Genomic DNA, 18,365 nt, shown 5'->3' on the forward strand with positions numbered 1-18,365 from the left:
TTGCTCTTCCAGAAGACTTGGGCTCCGTTCCCAGCACATACATGGCAATTCACAACTGTCTGTAACTCCTGTCCCAGGGAATCTCATACGCTCTTCTGGCCTCTGTGGGTACTGTGCACATGTGGTACACAGACAGATTTGCAGGTAAAACATTCCTACACATAAAATATGAAAGAAAGAAGAAACAAAGACCAGAAATATGATTGTTAATTTAAATTATTGAAACAATTCGTACTGTCTTTCTGGAAGGGAAGTTTCTTCTCTATCTGACACCAGGGCTTTTAGTCTTTCCCTTTTCCCAGCACGAGACTCCTGAAAAATTTAATTCTTTGGAATCTATTGTTTCAATAGTCTGATAGTCAAAGGGAGTGGAAGTGTCCCTTTTTAAAGTGTTCCTCTGTGATAAGTGCTTTCTGCTACCTGACTCTTAAAAAGCACCTTACAAAGTGTCTAAAGAGGGATACTTCCTAAAGAGAAACAAGGGAGGGTAATGTGTGTTTGTGTGTATATGTGTGTGTGTGTGTGTGTGTGTGTGTGTGTGTATTTTGTCAAGACGAATTATATACATGTATGAGAATGTAATAAAATATTGCTATATAAATATGATATATGTTAATAAAAACTCAGGAACAATTATAATAATAATATCTGATGAAGGGTTTTCCTAGTGGAACTTTGAGTCATCTTACATAATTTATAAATGTCTTCTATACTTATCCAGTTCTGTCCTTGTATATAGTTTGCATTTTGCAATAGAATGCTGCTAAATGGATCCAATTGGAGGACTTGCTGATTTAAGAGTAACCATTTCCTGATGAGAACTTTGTGTTAATTACTTATTTAATATTTCTTTTGTTTCCTGAGACAGGATCTCATGCAGCCCATACTGGCCTTGAACTTGCTATATAGCTGGAGATGACTTTGAAATAATGATTCTTCTGTATGTGCCCAAGTGCTGGGATTACAGAGGAGTGTCACCATGCCCAGCTCAGAAAGTTTACATTGTTATATTCAATTTTGAATAGGGCACAAGAGAAGGGATTTTTTTTGTTTTTTGTTTATTTTGTTAATCGACAGTTGTTGATGAAGAAGGGCATGCCCTAATTGAAAATTCTTGTAGTTGTACAATAATTCTTCAGTTAGGATTTTCCAGCCGCTACACAGAGCATTTCTGTCCTCCACAGGCACTCTGACTCCTCTATCACACTTGAGTTTGATGCTTTGTAAGAGTCGGGTGGCAGAAAGGATTCATCACAGCTCAGAGCAACTGCAGGGCTTTTCTTCTTTCTGACTGTTCCTAGGTGGGGCTCTTCAGAGAGGCAGAACTAATACAGCACATGCAGGTTTATATGGGAAGACTGAGGTAGAGAATTACTTATATATTATATACACATACCTACATTTATAGATATATCAGAAGCAACTGATCCATGTGGTTATGGGTACTGATAAATCCCATCATGTGTTGCTTGCAACTTAGCAATAAATAAAATGGTACTTCATTTCAGTCCAAGTTCAAAGGCTTGAGAACTGGGACAACCTATGGTGTAACTAACTCCTAGTCCAAGGCTTGAGAGTACAAAGGCCCAAGACCCAGGAATTCATTTGTTTGCAGGCAGAGGGAAGTGGATCCCCTAGGTCAAAAGCAAGAGAAAAAAATAACACTTCTTTTGTATATTTGAACCCTTTAGAACCTGAGATGATGTGACCATACCTGCCCATGTCAGCAGACTTAATCTGGAAACACCCTCCCAGGTATGCACCCCCCAAATGATGAGTAGCCCTTCATCTGGTAAAGTTGACAGAAACAATTAACAACGATAGGCCGTCTCATGTCAGTCCAGAAAGTATAGATAGCTCTTTAAATCGTACTTCATGTAATGGTTAATATTTTTTTTTTTTTTTGTATTTTTTTATTAACTTGAGTATTTCTTATGTACATTTGGCAAACATCCCCTTCCTCCCCCCTTCCTTATGGGTGTTCCTCCCCACCCTCCCTATTGCCGCCTCCCCCGACAGTCTAGTTCACTGGGGGTTCAGTCTTAGTAGGACCCAGGGCTTCCTCCTTCCACTGGTGCTCTTACTAGGATATTCATTGCTACCCATGAGGTCAGAGTCAGGGTCAGTCCATGGTCTTTAGGTAGTGGCTTGTCCCTGAAGCTCTGGTTGCTTGGCATTGTTGTACATATGGAGTCTCAAGCCCCTTCAAGCTCTTCAGTTCATTCTCTGATTCCTTCACGGGGGTCCCCGTTCTCAGTTCAGTGGTTTGCTGCTGGCATTAGCTCTGTATTTGCTGTATTCTGGCTGTGTCTCAGGTTCGATCTACATCCGGCTCCTGTCGGTCTGCACTTCTTTGCTTCATCCATCTTGTCTAATTGGGTGGCTCTATATGTATGGGCCACATGTGGGCAGGCTCTGAATGGGTGTTCCTTCAGTCTCTGTTTTAATCTTTGCCTCTCTTCCCTGCCAAGGGTATTCTTGTGCCCCTTTTAAAGAAGGAGTGAAGCCTTCACATTTTGATCATCCGTCTTGAGTTTCATTTGTTCTAGGCCACTAGGGTAATTCAAGCATTTGGGCTAATAGCCACTTATCAGTGAGTGCATACCATGTATGTCTTTCTGTGATTGGGTTAGCTCACTCAGAATGATATTTTTCAGTTCCAACCATTTGCCTACTAATTTCATAAAGTCGTTGTTTTTGATAGCTGAGTAATATTCCATTGTGTAGATGTACCACATTTTCTGTATCCATTCCTCTGTTGAAGGGCATCTGGGTTCTTTCCAGCTTCTGGCTATTATAAATAAGGCTGCGATGAACATAGTGGAGCACGTGTCTTTTTATATGTTTGGGGCATCTTTTGGGTATATGCCCAAGAGAGGTATAGCTGGATCCTCAGGCAGTTCAATGTCCAATTTTCTGAGAAACCTCCAGACTGATTTCCAGAATGGTTGTACCAGTCTGCAACCCCACCAACAATGGAGGGTGTTCCTCTTTCTCCCATCCTCGCCAGCATTTTGCTGTCACCTGAGTTTTTGATCTTAGCCATTCTCACTGGTGTGAGGTGAAATCTCAGGGTTGTTTTGATTTGCATTTCCTGATGACTAAAGATGTTGAACATTTCTTTAGGTGTTTCTCAGCCATTCGGCATTCCTCAGCTATGAATTCTTTGTTTAGCTCTGAACCCCATTTTTAATAGGGTTATTTGTCTCCCTGGGGTCTAACTTTTGAGTTCTTTGTATATTTTGGATAGGCCTCTATCTGTTGTAGGATTGGTAAAGATCTTTTCCCAATCTGTTGGTTGCCGTTTTGTCCTGACCACAGTGTCCTTTGCCTTACAGAAGCTTTGTAGTTTTATGAGATCCCATTTATCGATTCTTGATCTTAGAGCATAAGCCATTGGTGTTTTGTTCAGGAAATTTTTTCCAGTGCCATGTGTTCCAGATGCTTCCTAGTTTTCTTCTATTAGTTTGAGTGTGTCTGGTTTGATGTGGAGGTCCTTGATCCACTTGGACTTAAGCTTTGTACAGGGGTGATAAGCATGGATCGATCTGCATTCTTCTACATGTTGACCTCCAGTTGAACCAGCACCATTTGCTGAAAATGCTATCTTTTTCCATTGGATGGATTTGGCTCCTTTGTCAAAAAATCAAGTGACCATAGGGTGTGGGTTCATTTCTGGGTCTTCAATTCTATTCCATTGGTCATCTGTCTGTCTCTGTACCAATACCATGCAGTTTTTATCACAATTGCTCTGTAATACTGCTTGAGTTCAGGGATAGCGATTCCCCCAGAAGTCCTTTTATTGTTGAGCATAGTTTTAGCTATCCTGGGTTTTTTGTTATTCCAGATGAATTTGCAAATTGTTCTGTCTAACTCTTTGAAGAATTGGATTAGTATTTTGATGGGGATTGCATTGAATCTGTAGAATAAGCTTTTTGGCAGAATGGCCATTTTACTATATTAATCCTGCCAATCCATGAGCATGGGAATCTTTCCATCTTCTGAGGTCTTCTTCAATTTCTTTCTTCAGAGTCTTGAAGTTCTTGTTGTACAAATCTTTTACTTGCTTGGTTAAAGTCACACCGAGGTACTTTTTATATTATTTGGGTCTATTATGAAGGTGTCGTTTCCTAATTTCTTTCTCGGCTTGTTTCTCTTTTGTGTAGAGGAAGGCTACTGATTTATTTGAGTTAATTTTATACCCAGCCACTTTGCTGAAGTTGTTTATCAGCTTTAGTAGTTCTCTGGTGGAACTTTTGGGATCATAAATATACTATCATATCATCTGCAAATAGTGATATTTTGACTTCTTCTTTTCGATCTGTATCCCTTGACCTCCTTTGTTGTCTGATTGCTCTGGCTAGAACTTCAAGAACTATATTGAATAAGTAGGAGAGTGGGCAGCCTTGTCTAGTCCCCTGATTTTGGTGGGATTGCTTCAAGTTTTCTCCATTTAGTTTAATGTTAGCCACTGGTTTGCTGTATATGGCTTTTACTATGTTTAGGTATGGGCCTTGGATTCCTATTCTTTCCAGGACTTTTATCATGAAGGGGTGTTGAATTTTGTCAAATGCTTTCTCAGCATCTAATGAAATGATCATGTGGTTTTGTTCTTTCAGTTTGTTTATATAATGGATCACGTTGATGGTTTTCCGTATATTAAACCATCCCTGCATGCCTGGGATGAAGCCTACTTGATCATGGTGGATGATTGTTTTGATGTGCTCTTGGATTAGGTTTGCCAGAATTTTTGTTGAGTATTTTTTCGTCGATGTTCATAAGGGAAATTGGTCTGAAGTTCTCTTTTCTTTGTTGGGTCTTTTGTGGTTTAGGTATAAGAGTAATTGTGGCTTCATAGAAGGAGTTCGGTCGTGCTCCATCTGTTTCAATTTTGTGGAATAGTTTGGATAATATTGGTATGAGGTCTTCTATGAAGGTCTGATAGAATTCTGCACTAAACCCGTCTGGACCTGGGCTCTTTTTGGTTGGGAGACCTTTAATGACTGCTTCTATTTCCTTAGGAGTTGTAGGGTTGTTTAACTGGTTTATCTGTTCCTGATTTAACTTGGTACCTGGTATCTGTCTAGGAAATTGTCCATTTCCTGCAGATTTTTCAATTTTTTGAGTATAGGCTTTTATAGTAAGATCTGATGATTTTTGAATTTCCTCTGAATCTGTAGTTATGTCTCCTTTTCATTTCTGATTTTGTTAATTTGGACACACTCTCTGTGTCCTCTCGTTAATCTGGCTAAGGGTTTATCTATCTTGTTGATTTTCTCAAAGAACCAACTTTTGGTTCTGTTGATTCTTTCTATGGTCCTTTTTGTTTCTACTTGGTTGATTTCGGCTATGAGTTTGATTATTTCCTGCCTTCTACTCCTCCTGGGTGTATTTGCTTCTTTTTGTTCTAGAGCTTTTAGGTGTGCTGTCAAGCTGCTGACATATGCTCTTTCCTGTTTCTTTCTGCAGGCACTCAGCGCTATGAGTTTTCCTCTTAGCACAGCTTTCATAAATGTCCCATAAGTTTGGGTATGTTGTACCTTCATTTTCATTAAATTCTAAAAAGTTTTAATTTCTTTCTTTATTTCTTCCTTGACCAGGTTATCATTGAGTAGAGCATTGTTCAATTTCCCGTATATGTGGGCATTCTTCCTTATTGTTATTGAAGACCAGCTTTAGGCATTGGTGGTCGATATACGCATGGGATTATTTCTATCTTTCTGTACCTGTTGAGGCCCGTTTTTGACCAATTATATGGTCAATTTTGGAGAAAAGTACCATGAGGAGCTGAGAAGAAGGTATATCCTTTTGCATTAGGGTAAGCGTTCTATAAATATCCGTTAAGTCCATTTGGCTCATGACTTCTCTTAGTCTTCTCGTCTCTGTTTAATTTCTGTTTCCATGATCTGTCCATTGATGAGAGTGGGGTGTTGAAGTCTCCTACTATTATTGTGTGAGGTGCAATGTGTGTTTTGAGCTTTAGTAAGGTTTCTTTTACGTATGTAGGTGCCCTTGTATTTGGGGCATAGATATTTAGGATTGAGAGTTCATCTTGGTGGATTTTTCCTTTGATAAATATAAAGTGTCCTTCCTTATCTTTTTTGATGACTTTTAGTTGAAAATTGACTTTATTTGATATTAGAATGGCTACTCCAGCTTGCTTCTTCCGACCATTTGCCTGGAAAGTTGTTTTCCAGCCTTTCACTCTGAGGTAGTGTCTGTCTTTGTCTCTGAGGTGTGTTTCCTGTAGGCAGCAGAATGCAGGGTCCTCGTTGCGTATCCAGTTTGTTAATCTATGTCTTTTATTGGGGAGTTGAGGCCATTGATGTTGAGAGATATTAAGGAATAGTGATTATTGCTTCCTGTTATATTCATCGTGGATGTGTTATGTTTGTGTGCTTTTCTTCTCTTTGTTTTGTTGCCAAAGCGATTAGTTTCTTGCCTCTTCTTGGGTATAGCTTGCCTCCTTATGTTGGGCTTTACCATTTATTATCCTTTGTAGTGCTGGATTTGTAGAAAGATATTGTGTAAATTTGGTTTTGTCATGGAATATCTTGGTTTCTCCATCTATGTTAATTGAAGTTTTTGCAGGATACAGTAGCCTGGGCTGGCATTTGTGTTCTCTTAGGGTCTGTATGACATCAGTCCAGGATCTTCTGGCCTTCATAGTTTCTGGCCGAAAAGTCTGGTGTGATTCTGATAGGTCTGCCTTTATATGTTACTTGACCTTTTTCCCTTACTGCTTTTAATATTCTTTCCTTATTTTGTGCGTTTGGTGTTTTGACTATTATGTGACGGGAGGTGTTTCTTTTCTGGTCCAATCTATTTGGAGTTCTGTAGGCTTCTTGTATGCCTATGGGTATCTCTTTTTTTAGGTTAGGGAAGTTTTCTTCTATGATTTTGTTGAAGATATGTACTGGTCCTTTGAGCTGGGAGTCTTCACTCTCTTCTATACCTATTATCCTTAGGTTTGATCTTCTCATTTAGTCCTGGATTTCCTGTATGTTTTGGACCAGTAGCTTTTTCCGCTTTACATTATCTTTGACAGTTGAGTCAATGATTTCTATGGAATCTTCTGCTCCTGAGATTCTCTCTTCCATCTCTTGTATTCTGTTGGTAAAGCTTGTATCTACAGCTCCTTGTCTCTTCTTTTGGTTTTCTATATCCAGGGTTGTTTCCATGTGTTCTTTCTTGATTGCTTCTATTTCCATTTTTAATTCCTTCCACTGTTTGATTGTGTTTTCCTTTAATTCTTTCAGGGATTTTTGTGTCTCCTCTCTATGGGCTTCTACTTGTTTATTTATGTTTTCCTGGAATTCTTTCATGCATTTTTGCGATTCCTCTCTGTAGGCTTCTACTTGTTCTCTAAGGGAGTTCATCATGTCTTTCTTGAAGTTCTCAGCATCATGATCAAATATGATTTTGAATCTAGATCTTGCTTTTCTGGTGTGTTTGGATATTCCATGTTTGTTTTGATGGGAGAATTGGGCTCCAACGGTGCCATGTAGTCTTGGTTTCTGTTGATTGGGTTCCTGTGCTTGCCTCTGGCCATCAAATTATCTCTAGTGTTACTTTGTTCTGCTATTTCTGACAGTGGCTAAACTGTCCTATAGGCCTGTGTGTCAGGAGTGCTGTAGACCTGTTTTCCTCTCTTTCAGTCAGTTATGGGGACAGAGTGTTCTGCTTTTGGGCGTGTAGTTTTTCCTTTCTACAGGTCTTCAGCTGTTCCTGTGGACCCGTGCCTTGAGTTCACCAGGCAGGTCACTTGCAGCAGAAAAGTTGGTCTTACCTGTGGCCCCGAAGCTCAAGTTCGCTCGCGGGGTTCTGCCCACGGGCTCTCCATGATGTGCAGCGACCAGGAAGATCTCGCAGCCTCTTCGGGAGCCTCCGTGCACCAGGGTTCAGATGGCCTCGGTGTTTTCCTCTGGAATCAGTAATGTGTGCAGAAGCAGTCTCTTCTGGTTTGCAGGTGTGTCTGCCTCTCTGAAGGTTTAGCTCTCCCTCCCACGGGATTTGGGTGCAGAGAACTGTTTACCCGGTCTGTTTCTTTCAGGATCCGGCGGTGTCTCAGGCAGGGCTCCTGCTGCTCCTGGGCCCTCCCCCACAGGAACCCAGAGGCCTTGTACAGTTTCCTCTTGGGTCAGGGATGTGGGCAGGGGTGGGCAGTGTTGCTGGTCTCTTCCGCTCTGCAGCCTCAGGAGTGCCCACCCGACAAGGCAGTAAGGTATCCCTCCCACGGGTTGTGAGGAGCAGAGAGCTGCGTGCTGGCCCCGGATCCGTTGGGTGTGGGACGTCTGGTAAACACACTACGTGCATGGTCCTAGAGGGATCTCTGCCTCTTTTGTCCCGATTCCACCAGGCAAGTCACTTGCAGCAGATAAGTTAGTCTTACCTGTGGCCCGAGGCTCGAGTTCGCTCTCGGGGTTCTGCCCACGCGCTCTCCGTGGTGGCAGCGACCAGGAAGATCTGCGCCGCCTCTTCCGGGAGCCTCCGTGCACCAGGGTTCCAGATGGCCTCCGGTGTTTTCCTCTGGAATCAGCAATGTGTGTAGAGAGCAGTCTCTTCTGGTTTCGCAGGCGTGTCTGCCTCTCTGAAGGTTTAGCTCTCCCTCCCACGGGATTTGGGTGCAGAGAACTGTTTATCCGGTCTGTTTCCTTCAGGTTCCGGTGGTGTCTCAGGCAGGGCTCCTGCTGCTCCTGGGCCCTCCCCCACAGGAACCCAGAGGCCTTGTACAGTTTCCTCTTGGGTCAGGGATGTGGGCAGGGGTGGGCAGTGTTGGTGGTCTCTTCCGCTCTGCAGCCTCAGGAGTGCCCACCCGACCCGGCAGTAAGGTATCTCTCCGTAATGGTTAATATTAATCAGTAACCTCATGGAATATAGCAACATCCTATGAGTCCCTAAGAAAATGACTGGAGGTGTCTGAGATGCCATTTCTAGATACAATCACAATATGAGGGCTATAACCTAATAAATGGATTTTTAATATGATGGCATTATTGAGAGGGTATTAAAATTAAAGCATGGTCGAATTAGAGGAAGTGTGTCACTAGGGATATGTTTTTGAAGTATACATTGTTTAGATGTTTAGGTTCCTTCTTGTTAGTGTTTCTCTGTGCTTCCAAGCCACCAGGAGGTGAACAGTTTACTTCTGCCATACATTTCTGCCATGCTGAACTGCCTCACAGGCTCAGAAACACAGAGCCAGGCTATGATGCATCAAAACATCAGATGCCAGGAAACAGAACAAGGAATTATCCCCTTGAGTGGTTTCTGTCAGGTATTTTAGCTCACCAAAGCAAAAGTCTGACTGAGCTCCAAATGTCCAAATAGAGACAACAACGCCACGCATGGTTGAAGTGGAAACTTCTGGATTCTTTGGAAAGTTATTTGTGTCAGATGGTGTTTTGCTGGGGAAGACATGGGAAGGAACATTTTGCTGAAGCAGATATAGGTAAAAGGATGGTCTGCTAAAACAAGCACGTGAAAGGACATATGATGGAAGTTTGTTTTGCTGATGACACACATGTATTGGTTCACCTTACATTGCTCCATTTGTAGGGATTCCATAGAGAGAAACATACCAAAAACTTCTGGTAGTGTGCTGCAGTTTCTTGCCACTTTCAAGGACTCCAGCCGATTAGCAGAGTGATATCAGCTGAGACAGACTCATGGAGTTTTGCTAAGACAGACTCATACTGAGGCAGTTTAAAGACCCATGGAGGACATTGGATGGAATAAAATTAGGACTCAACAGCCTGTGAGGGGGGCTTGGTCACTGGTAGAGCTAGCCATGCAACCCTCATTGGTCTCACATCTTCACTTATCTTTGCTTTACTGAGAGGAGCATGGCTGAGAACTTCTCCTGGGGTTCCTGTTGGCCCTGGTTCCCCCTGCTGACTCGTGCTGATTTGGCTCAGACCTGGCTGTTCCTGCTAGCCTGTGACCCCCACTGCTGCTATGTCAGCACTACTGGACTGGACTGCTAGTGTATCCGTGAAGTGTTTATGAGTGGATCGAGGTGCCACTGCTGGTCTGTGAACTGTTTCCTGACAATGCAGATGCAACTGGCTCCAAAGAGGCCCTCTTCTGCTATAGCCTTTCTTTTCCACTACCTCTGGTGGGTGATGGTCCAGAAGAGAGGTTTTTAAGAACCATCACTAAAAATAGGTTTTGAAAAAATTAAAGTTAGACATAACTTGACCTTAAAAGGCACCATCATTCCAGGAATAACAGAAAATGCACTAGGCCCTTCCCTAGAAGAGAAGACAAAGATCAAAGTGATGTTTATTCTCCTTCTAATGTCACATAAGTTGACTGTTAGGATTTTAAAAAATCCAAAATACTTAAATAAGGATACAAGTCAATATAACTTATTTATACAAAAGGTAATAATAATAGAAGAAAAGAAAATGGTATTTTCTAACATGGCTATATGCATGCACATATCACCATTAGAAAACAGGGTTTCCACGCCATGTCCTTACTCAAAAGGCCATATTGCACATTCGTTACTGGGTAAATGGGTAGCAGAGATACCCGAGTGTTGTTTTTGCTCTTTGCAAAATCCAAAGGAGCCTACTGAATACTATGCCATCTTTTCATTGTGAATGCTACCAGGTATGTGAACTTAGGTGCAACATGGAGCTTCTGAAACATTGGTACGTTCCCAAATGAGGCAGGCCAAGTGATTGGTTGGGGTTCATTTCTCATGCTATGAAATGCATGCTTTCGTTTAAGGTGATGGCCAGAGTGCCTTCTATTTTCTGCTCATGAATACCATTTATCATCACCACAGTAAGACAGTGATCTTCGTTATTAGCAAGATCATATAGCTCTTTAGAGTATTTGGCACACATATAGACGATTTTAAGTCAGAGAGAGGCAAGTTTTCCCTGATACTAAAAGAGAAAAAAGTGACAAACTTCTGTCGGATTTTCAGCAACGGAAAGAGTTGGTGACCAGGGGATGAAGTGCATTTGTGGAGTCAGTGTCTGTACATGGATGAAAGGAAGCACTGACTCTAGGATTAGAGATAAAGAAAGGATGAAGAAAACACATATGAAGGTCATTCTTTCTAGGTTTCCATCACTGGAGAACCACTGATACTCAAGGACTATATGCATGCAAGCTAGAGATCATACACCAACCCTACATATGGAGTTGATAAGAATAAGGTGTTTGAGGGGAAAGCACTGACCTTGTATAGATTGATGGAAGAATTAGGGTAGGCATGTAGGCTGAGTCCGTATCTTGAGACATATGAAGAAGCCAGGCATGTGGTGCATACTCAAGATCCTGCTCCTGGGGAGGAAACATGAAGATTTTAAGTTGGAGACCACCTTAGCTGGTATTCCAAATTTCAGGCCAGCCTCAACTGTGTAGTGACATAGTGAGACCTTGTCCTTCCTCCAAACCATATGGGAGTAATGGAGAAATGGCACAGAGGGTAAGAGCACTGGCTACTATTGCAAAAGATCTGGGTTCCTAGTACCCACATGATGCTTCGCAAATATCCATAACTTCAGTTCCAGGGGATCCATTGCCCTCATGATTTTTTTCAGACACCAAGCATGCTCATAGTGCACAGAAGTACATGCAGGCAAAACATACATACACATAAAAATTAAAAACATAAAAACATAAAAGATTAAATAAAATACTCAGGAACCTGGCTCACAAATCCAGGAAAGAACCTACTGCTATTAATTTGCTAAATGGACATTGCATCAAATTTCCTTCTAAACACAGACCACTGTGGCTCTCCATCGTAGGTGCTTCATCTCTACTTTTCAATCCTATTCTTTGAGAATTTAGTACGATTTATTTTGGTCATGTTCACAAACCCCTCTCACAACTCGCAGATTCATCGGACCTCCTAATCAATCCAGTGAGCTTCTTGTCCTTTATTTTAAAGCTCATGGAGTTCAATTTGTGTGGGCCAAGTGTTCTTAGATGTGTGGCCTTCCAAATGAAGTATGGCTGACCTACTAGGGGTCATATTCTTAATGAAAACCAACTCTCTCCCAGAACCTATTACCCATAGCTGCTTGGCTAGGGGTAGGACTTCATGCCCCATCTACATGCTGAGGTTTTGTCTGGCTTGAGTTCATAAGTATAATCGCCCTGTTGTGTCTGGAAAACATAATTTGGCTGTAGCCATCTACTTCTTTTGACTCTTACAGTGACCACTCCCCCCATTCCATGATGATCCATTAACTTTGGTGTGACGGTGTGATATAGATGTCCATTTATGGATCAGTATTCCATAGTCTGTTATTCTGAGACACACTGATAAACTGTGGTTCTCTGTGTTAATTACCATCTACTTGAAGAAGATCTACATAAACTCACAGCTGGTCAGAGTCCAAAGAATGGGTAATCTGGGAATGAATGTTCATCCCTAAATGAACATCTTTATCACACCCCTCCATGCATGGCTCAGGGATCATCATGAAAGAAGGGGCAGAAAGTTCCTAAGAGACAGAAATTATAGAGCATTGGTGCAAGACAGTGTTTTCTTGTCATGTCAAGGTCGTTGCCCTCAGGAACTCACAGACGCTCTGGCATACTTAAACTTGTAGTATAGATGGGTAGGAGCTCATGACGCCTCACCACTATTTGAGGAACTTTGGCCGTTGAAGGATGATGGGTTTGGTACAATCCATTTTCTTAATGAAAGAGACCCCTGGTAGATTGCCTATGTATACTCTAGTGGAAGGTCCTAGATCTGTGTATACACAAACAGCACTGATTGAGCTATAAAAATGAGGACCTGATCTTTGGAGGGGGACCAAGAGGCATTAAAGCATGGTAGAGTGGATATAACCAGAATTCATTACATCCATGTATGAAGCTCTCATACAATGAACTAAAATTTAAACAAAACAAAATGCAGAAGAGAGTGCATGGAGAATGAGTCCCTCCTTCAGGTCCTCTACTACAAGCTTTCATGAAAGTAAGAGACTTGGCAAGCAGGGGAAGGGGCAGTGGTCATCAGTGTGGACCAGCATTTGAATGTACCGGTCCTATTGGCTAAACTTACCCAGGTTCAGCCATGAAGGCAGGTCCTTCAAACATCTTCAGAGCAGCTTGTCACCACACATTTAACTGTCCTTCCTACTCCTGAAGCCCCCTTTGCTCCCACCCCAGGCAGGTAATGATCCAAGCCCGAGATTTGACTTGCTGAGAGTCAAACTCACATATGGTTTTACAGCCGCAACATTGTATCCAAAGTAATGAGATGGATTAGAGAGGCCAGTTCCCTCAACATAGCTTCCCCTTTCCAAATACTGAGGCCACTCTGTTCTCTTTGCCTGGCTCGAGAAGCCTCACACAGCTGGAAGCTACTCATCACACAATTAAAGATTTCGGAGGGAATATTGTCTGGAACTCCTCTCCTTCATCTTTTTTTCTTTTTTCGTTCTTAAAATAGGATCTCTGCCTGGTTACACTCCTACCCCACCCCCACCCAAGCCCAGAGTAAAGTGGAATGAATGCAGAGAAGTTGTCCTGTTTTCTGCACAGTGAAGAAATGGGAAATTCAATACATGTTTACAGTGACAGCTAAGTTAAAATAGCTCATCTCACGCTACATCGCCAAATGAAGGATAACAGAGACATAAACATTGTCTTTAGAAAGATTCTTTTAGAGGAAAGGTATGAATCGAGTCATTTACTGAAGCACTGTTTGAACAGATGGTGTGATTAACAGCTAACATGTAAGCCATCTTGGGAGTTTATGGAAAAGTAAACAAGGGGAGTTAACAAGAAATCACTGTATTCCCCCAAAGCTTCTTTCATTCATTTCACCAGGAAAATTGGGAAGTGTGTGTTTGGCAGGACTGTGTTTCCTTGGGGGAAATTTGGCATGAGCCGAGCTGGAGCGTCTCTTTACAGCAAGCCCTCACAGATGCAAGACTGAGCCTTGAACTGGCCACCTGAACTGGCCGGTTCTTAGCAGCTGGCCCCCTCTACACAGTTGACCCTTCTCCCTCACGCATCACAGCTTTTTCACCTTTAAAATATGGATATAGTTAGAAATCCTCTTTCTATTGGATGCTCAGGACAGTCCAAATGACTCTCAAAACCAATACAGATTATCAATGTTGCCTCTCAGGGGTTGTGAGCAAATCTCTATGGCTGAAGACAGTGCAATATTAGAACACAGGACTCAGATGATTCTAGTTGGATCTGACCCGAAAGCTTCTCTCTTGTAGTTTAGCAACCATGGTTCAGGAAAATACTATGCGAGATGTCAAGGGAAAGAAGCAATTACACAGTTTTATCCAGACATGGTACCTATGAACCACAATAATTACTTACATAAGATATGTTTGGCACTCAAGTGTCGGTGGCATCCAACATCTGGCTAATTGGGTTTAAGACTCACTCAACAGGAGGGAAATCATTCCAGTTGCTGGAAATGGACCCAGGTTCTGAGGACTAATGAGGTAGACATAGCTACCACCACTTACCAAAGAAAGTTCTCTTTATAGTAACTGGAGTATCATAGAAAACCACAACGTCGACATCAACAGATCGTGGGAAGCCGAGCCTTGATAGATAAATCTATATCACAGCTTCTGCATATCTGATTCAGGGAACTTCTCAAGGAAGACAGGTCAGAAAGATTGTCAGAGGCAGAACACTAGGAAGTCTGCTGTGAAGCAGTGTCTGCTAAAAATCGCTATATAAGTAAGACTGGGACAATGGCAGCATCAACAGACATGTTAACATGGAATGGGGGAAATTATGCAAGGTTACACCCCTAGACAGAGTAGTGCAGACAACTAATGATGGCTGGGAGAAGAATTAGCCTCTCCCAGGGATGGGCTTTCTTATTGGTTGTTCAATGAAGAGTGGTCAGCCCTGAAAGCATATACACAAGAAGGACAAAACAATAGCACATATATGTAACAATAATACCTATAGCATATATCTGCCTACAAATATACATATATGTAATAATAATAATCAGAGAAAAGGAGGCTATCAATTTGTGAGTGGTGAGGAATTACTGGAAGGGTAACTTGGAGGGTGCTGAAGGGCAGAAAGGGAGGAGGGAAAGTGATGTTAGCCTACCACTTCAATTAAAACCATTTCATTTCATTCTTGATTTCTTCTTTGACCCATTCACCATTCATTCAGTGATGAGTAGTTTACTGTCCAGGAATTTTTGTTTTCCCTAGAGATTTGTTTTCTGTCAATTTTAAGTTTTATTGCATTGAGGTCAGATAGGAAAAGGGGGTGATCTCAATCTGTTTGAATTTGTATTGATTTGTTTTGTGTCCCTAGATGTGTGCGTATTTTGGAAAAGCTTCCATGTGTTGTTGAGTAGAATGTGAATTCCTTCGTGTTTGGATAGAATAGTCTGTAGATATCTGTTACATCTATTTGATATATTATGTTAAATTATTCTAATGTTTCTTCGTTTATCTTTTGTCCAGATGACTTGTCTACTGGAGAAAGTGGAGTGTTGAAATGACTTACCATTGATGGATTGATGTTAATCTGTGTTTCATAATTCAGGAGTAGAATTTTTTTATGAAATTAGGTGCCTCAGAGTTTGGTGCATATGTTTTTAGGATAGTAACGTCTTCTTTGTTAACTGCTCTCTTGATTGAAATGAAATGTCCCTCTTTATCTGATTAGTTTTAGTTTGAAGTCTGTTTTGTCTGACATTAGGACATATCAAGGATGGATGTGGCAATCGTCAGAAATACGACACTCCACACCCCTCTCTTTTACTCTTAGGAATCCCATGAGAACACCTGGCTACACAAGTATATGCAGAAGACCTAGCTCAGACTCATAGACGGTCTGCATTTGTCAATTTAGTTTCTCTGAGCCCCCATCAGCCCTGTTTATTTGATTCTGAGGGCCATGTTCTCATTGTGTCCTCAACCCCTCTACTTCTTCCTCCTCTTCAGTGGGCTTCCCCTGTTCTCCCTAATGTTCTGCTGTGGGTCTCTGCAACTGCATTGGCATTGGTTGTCAGATGCCACCTGGGCAAGGTGTTAAATAAAGGACAATCATGTCACAATTCACAGACCCAGATGACAACTGGGATATGCACCAATCTACAACGATAGCAGAATATCATTAGGAATCTTTTTGCCAATCTTGTTTGGTTATATCCTGGGGCTCTGGGGTTGTCCTGTCTCTGGATCCTGGTTTTCCAGTGTCGTTCATGGACTTGTTTTCTTGGCATGGGCCACAACTTGGACCAGTCATTAGCTGGCCACTCCCACAAGTTCTGGGCCACAATTGCCCTAGCAAGACTTGTAGGCAGGACAGATTGTAGGTCTAAGGGTTTGTGGCTTGATTGATGTCCCAGTCCAACAGCTAGTAAAAGCAATATACAGCAAACCAGTAGCTAACATTAAACTAAATGGAGGAAACTTGAAACAATCTCATTAAATCAGGGGCTAGACAAGGCTGCCCACTCACTCCCTATTTATTCAATATAGTATTTGAAGTCTTAGCAAGAGAAATCAGACAACAAAAGGAGGTCAAAGGGATACAAAGTGGAAAGGAAGAAGTCAAAATATCACTATTTGCAGATGATATAATAGTATACTTAAGTGACCCCCAAAAGTACCACTAGAGAACTACTAAGCCTGATAAACAACTTCAGCAAAGTGGTTGGGTATAAAATTAACTCAAACAAACCAGTAGCCTTCCTCCACTCAAAGGATAAACAGGCAGAGAAAAAAATTAGGGAAATGACACTCTTCACAATAGTCCTAAATAACATAAAATACCTTGGTGTGACTTTAACCAAGCAAGTGTAAGATCTGTATGACAAGAACTTCAAGTTTCTGAAGAAAGAAATTGAAGATCATCTCAGAAGATGGAAAGTTCTCCCATGTTCATGGATTGGCAAGATTAATATAGTAAAAATGGACATTTAGTCAAAAGAAATCTAGAGATTCAATGCAATCCCCATCAAAATTCCAACTCACTTCTTCATAGAGTTAGAAAAGCCAATTTGCAAATTGTTTTTGAATAACAAAAATCACAGGATAGCGAAAACTATGCTCAACAATAAAAGAACTTATATATATATGTATATATATATATGAAAAACTGGATACACTGAATCTAATAGAAGAGAAAGTGGGAAAGAGCCTTGAACTCATTGACATAGGGGGAAATTTCCTAACAGAACTCCAATGGCTCACTCTCTAAGATCACGAACTCATAAATGGGACCTCATGGAACTTGAAAGATTGTGTAAGGCAAAGGACATAGTCAACACGAGAAACTAGTAACCTACAGATTGTGAAAAATCTTCACTAACCCCACATCTGATAGAAGGCATATAGATATGTCCAAGATAGAAGAATGGATATATAAACTGTGGTTCATTTACACAATGGAATACTACTCAGTGACTATGAATGAGGACATCATGGGTTTTGCAGGCAAATGGATAGAACTAGAAAATGTCATCCAGAGTGAGGTAACTCAACCCAAAATGACATGCACGGTATGTTCTCAGTAATAAGTGGATACTAGTCAAAAAAGGTAAAGAATAATGAGGATACAGTCCACAAAACTCACGAAGATTAATAAAAGCTGAAGGGCCCATGTAAGGATGCCTCAATCCAACTTGGGAGGAAGAAGACAGCAATCACAGTGAGCAGAGTGGGGGAGACCTGGCTGGCAAGGGGACAGGGAGTGGAAGAGGATCAGGTATTGGTGGGGGGCAGGACTGAAGCCCTGAGGGACAGAAGAAAGATTGGAAACAAGTAATCTCAGGAGGTAAGAGATGGGGGACCCTCGAGAATGTACCAGAGACCTGTGAGGTGAGAGACTTTCAGGACTCAAAGGGAGGGACCTTAGATGACATGCCCTACAGTGGGGAGAGAGGACTTGTAGAGCCTTCCTGGTGTGTGCTGCCTGGTTGGTGATCCAGTGTTTGAGAGATAACTGGGATCCAGGTTAGTTGAGACTGCTGGTCCTCCTACAGGGTTGCCCTCCTCCTCAGCTTCCTCCAGCTTTTCTCTAATTCAACCACAGGGGTCAGCAGCTTCTGTCCGTTGGTTGAGTGCACACATCTGCATCTGACTCTTTCAGCTGCTTGTTGGGTCTTTTGGAGGGCAGTCATGATAGGTCCCTTTTTGTGAGCGCCCCATAGCTTCAGTAATGGTGTCAGGTCTTGGGGCCTCCCCTTGAGCTGGATCCCACTTTGGGTCGGTCACTGGACTTCCTTTTCCTCAATCTTTTCTCCATTTTTGTCCCTGCAGTTCTTTCAAACAGGAACAATTCTGTCAGAGTTTTGACTGTGGGATGGCAACCCAATCACATTGTGGAGAGGAGAGCATTTGTGCCTGGGATTTGACAGCTCATATCATACGAAC

The sequence above is a fragment of the Rattus rattus genome, chromosome X, assembly GCF_011064425.1.
Source record: "Rattus rattus isolate New Zealand chromosome X, Rrattus_CSIRO_v1, whole genome shotgun sequence".
NCBI classification, from domain to species: domain Eukaryota; kingdom Metazoa; phylum Chordata; class Mammalia; order Rodentia; family Muridae; genus Rattus; species Rattus rattus.